Raw genomic sequence first — 4,375 nt, forward strand, 5'->3', positions numbered from 1 at the left:
TTGTAGGTGTTGTTTACTTGCAAGACGCCAAAAATCGTTGAAAGAAGCGTGTTCTCTCTTAATAAGTTATTAACGAACAAGACGAAATGGCGTCGTTTGAAGGGCAAAGTTGTTGTTGGCCTCCTTCAATGTAACATGAAGTAAACAGTTTTGTGTGTGTGCCGTGAAGGAGTGAGTTTAATTTCTCAAAATTTGCAATTTTTGCTTTGAGAAAAACGAAAAGACGCGAGGCTCTATCGAGAGGGAAGGCCAAAAAAGAAGCATGCAAAATGCCCGATGAAAATGGAGTAGAGTCATTTCGAATGAAAAGTGCAAAATGCTCTCAATGAGAAAGGAGACACCAAATTTCCCACAATGAGCTCTTCTAGCTTATCCTTGTTTGCATTTTTCATTCCGAGTGAAAAATGCAAAGTGCCCGATGGCCATGAGCTCGTGGAACTTATCCTTGTTTGCTCCCCCCGTCTCCTCTTCTTTGGGTATCCGTGTGGAGGTTCATTCCTTTGGACCTCTCCCCTCCCCACCGCCGTCGTACACTGCTCGGAACACTGGATTGCTCTGCTCTGCTCACCTTGCGGAAGAATTATCGGTAGCGCGTGACGATGTTCCAAGAATCAATGGTCGCTCGCCTTCTCCGCAGCCTCCCATGGATGCCCATAGGTCCACAATCTTTGCAGATTCTGTTAGAGTGGGGCAAAGCTACCTTTTGGAGGACAGATTGGAAGGGCTGCGGGACGAAAATCGATTAAAGGACTCCTTGGCTGGTATGGACCGACAGGGAATGGCATCGCTCTTGCAAGATCGAATCTCCCTGTCAGATGGAAAGCTAGTTCATCTCCATATCAAAAGAAGCGGGCTCGAAGGGGATACATTTCTTTCTAACCTTCTGATCAGTATGTATGGGAGATACGGAAAGGTAGTGGATGCGCGTTCCGTTTTTGACAGCATGCTTGAACGCACCGTGGTCTCTTGGAGTGCCATGATCTCAGCTTATTCACAGCATGGGCAAAGTAAGGAGGCTCTTGCACTCTTTCAACAAATGCTTCAGCAAGGAGCGAAGCCCAGTAGTGTCACCTTCGTCAGCGTTTCGACTGCTTGTGCCAGCCTTGAAGCACTAGTGGAAGGTAAGCTAGTGCATGCACAAATTGTTCAACAGGGGCACGATGCAGAGGTTATGGTTGGCACTGCCCTCGTCAATATGTACGGCAAATGTCGGGTTCTGAACGACGCACGTATTCTATTCAGTAAAATGCCTTTACATGACACAGTTTCTTGGAATGCCTTGATCGCTGCTCATTCTCAGGAAGGGAAAGGCATAGAGGCTGTTCAACTGTTTAGGCAAATGCAGCAGGAAGATATACGGCCAGATTACAGCACCTTCATTAGCACGTTAAGTGCATGTGCGAATATAGGAGCAATAGCAGAAGGCATATTTATTCATGTATGCGTCATCAGTGTTGGATTGGAGTCTGACGTTTCCGTGGGCAATGCTCTTGTCCACATGTACGGCAAATGTGGGGCTATGGAAGATGCCTGTGCTGCATTTGGCAAAATGCAGCAACGTGATGTTGTCTCTTGGAATTCCATGATTGCAGGTTATGCCCAGCAAGGACATGCTGATGAAGCTCTTCAACTTTTCCAACAAATGCCGGGGGAAGGCATGAAGCCAACCCATGTCACCTTTATCAACATTTTAAGTGCATGTTCTAGCCCAGCAGCATTAAGAGTCGGGAAACTTATCCATAAGCAGGTAGTTGATGGTGGATGTGCATCAGATGTGGTTGTTGCAACGGCATTGGTAAATATGTATGGCAAGTGTGGTGCTATCAAGGAGGCACGTGCGATTTTTGATAAAATTCCACGATGTGATCTGGTTTGCTGGAATGCCATGATCACAATCTATGCTCAGCAAGGGCATAGTAAGGAAGCCCTGCAACTCTTTTATCACATGCAGGAGACAGGGTTGAGGGCTGATGAAGTTACCTTTATCAGCATCTTGAGTGCATGTGCTGACCTGACAGCCCTGGCAGAAGGGAAGCTGATCCATGAATGCATTCTTGGCATTGGCTTTGAGTCAAATGTTATTGTGATGAATTCCCTGATCCACATGTATGGCAAATGTGGTAGGCTGGACGAGGCTCGGGCCTTGTTTGATAGTTTGAGGCCACAGGAATTGATCTCCTGGAATGTAATGATTACTGCTTATGCCCAGCAAGGGCATGGCAAGAAGGCTGTTCAGCTGTTTCAGCAGATGCAGCGGCAAGATGTGAAGCCAAATGAAGTTACATTTGTGAGCCTCCTCTCTGCATGCAGTCATGCAGGGTTGGTAGATGAGGGCCATGCCTATTTTATTTCAATGAGGGAGGATTATGGAATCATACCCTTGCTGGAGCATTATGCTTCTTTAATTGACTTACTTGGGCGAGCTGGTCACTTGGAAGAGGCAGAGAACTTGATTCAGAAGTTGCCCATTAAAGCCACAGGAGTTGTATGGTCTGCATTGCTTAGTGGTTGCAGAATCCATGGTGATATGGGGCGAGCAAAACATGCTGCAGAAAAGGTCTTTGACCTGGATCCTCAGAATGAAACTCCATATGTATTACTCTCAAACATCTACTCTGCAGAGGAGAGGTGGGAGGATGCAGAAAGGGTTCGAAAAGTCATGGTGGAAAGAGGTATAAAAAAGGTGCCAGGCTGCAGTTGGATTGAGGTTAAGAATGAATTGCATCGGTTTTTTGTCCGAGATCAAGCGCACCCAAATGCACAGGAAATATATGCAGAGTTGGAGAGTTTGCATGCTCGGATAAAGGAAGCAGGATAGGTGCCTGACACGAAGTTAGTGCTGCATGATGTGGAAGAGGAAGTTAGAGAGCACATGCTCAGCTACCATAGTGAAAAATTGGCAATTTCGTTTGGCTTGATAAGTACACCATCTGGAGCATCTCTCCATATTACCAAGAATCTTAGAGTGTGTTCAGATTGTCACAATGCTATAAAGTTTATCTGAAAGATTGTTGAGCGTGAAATTGTTGTGAGGGATTCTACTCGTTTCCATCATTTTCACCATGGGAGATGTTCATGTGGAGATTATTGGTGATGTGCAGGACTATGACTACTCTTGGCAACAGAAAATTGAGCATGCTAACTACAAATTGATTCCTTATGGCCTTGCTAATTCACCGAGTACACAAAGAATATGTCTGAGCTGCCAGGGCTGGATACAATTATGGCCAGTCCTTATTGAAGAGGCTGAAGCCAGGCTCTGAGGACTTGCGGTGGACTGCCCCACCTGTGAGCCCCAAATGAAGGGACAAAGGGGCAGGTCACCTGCAATTATGAGCTATGAGAGGGCTGCCACATGGGTAGTGATTGGGACTGTCATGTGGGCAGATCTGGAAGCTATGTTGGTTGCCACTTGGGCAGCAGTGTGGGCTGTCATTTAGGCAGCACAAAAGGTTGCCATATGGATAGCATGCGTCAGCATCCACAAGGGCTGGCTGGCCCAGGTATGGGGCAGGAAAGGCCCTGTAATATGGCAGGGTGCAGAGGCATTTACAGGGCAAAAGGGGCCCGGGGCAAGTCTGCCACCAGTTTGGTCTGAAATGGCTGGTCACAATAGTGGTTGGCCACCTGACAATCGGCCCTCTTTTAGAGTGGAGTTGGCCTGCTCCTTTAAGCCACTAAAGTCCCTTTAGTTAGGGCACACAGCAAGGGCAGATTGCAGCAGTAGGAGCAGCACCTTGGCCCTCGTTTTGGTACTAAATTTGAGCAGTCCTTGGCAGATGTGAGGTTCTTTGGTATGAAACTTTTGCACTATGGTCTGTTTACTTTTGGAGCATGATATATACATGACTTTTGGCGGTCTCTGGAATGTATATGTCTTTATTGCTTGTGTGCACGCCTATGTGTGAGATCTTTAGTGCTAGGTGATTTCGCAAAACATTCCGCCACGTGGGTTTATCTTTGCAAGCAAGCCTTGATTATTCTGACATGGTATCAGATCCCAGAAAACTATGTCAAGGATCCACAATGACTGTTGAAGGTGGACACTTGCTCAAGGGAAGGAAGGTAACTCCAAGTCAGTCAGTGTGCTAGCATCAAGTGTAAGCTTGGATAGGAATCTAATTAGTTCATCTAGTACTTCAGCTATGGCTTTACGGATGCTTACTCCCAATTTTATGGAGAATGGCAAGCTGGATGGGAGTAAGTATTTAATGTAGAAGATGAAGATATGGAGCCATCTGATGGCGTGGAAAATATAGAGGCTGGCGATTGCTACAGAGTTGAAGCCCACTATGTCAGGAGATGCCATGGGTAAAAAGACACTCTAATTGCAGACCCTGCCGATGTGGAAGGGTGTGAGAAAAAGAATTGCGAG

At 46.4% G+C, this 4,375-nt stretch overlaps 1 pseudogene; it reads left to right on the forward strand.

Annotated features, from left to right (window-relative positions):
• Positions 1-360: 360 nt before the first annotated feature.
• LOC147884774 (putative pentatricopeptide repeat-containing protein At3g01580 pseudogene) lies at positions 361-4,013 on the forward strand (annotated as a pseudogene).
• Positions 4,014-4,375: the final 362 nt, after the last annotated feature.

The sequence above is a fragment of the Dipteris shenzhenensis genome, chromosome 26 (assembly GCF_047967505.1).
Source record: "Dipteris shenzhenensis isolate YYH24624 ecotype China chromosome 26, Dip_SZ_1.0, whole genome shotgun sequence".
Classification (NCBI taxonomy): domain Eukaryota; kingdom Viridiplantae; phylum Streptophyta; class Polypodiopsida; order Gleicheniales; family Dipteridaceae; genus Dipteris; species Dipteris shenzhenensis.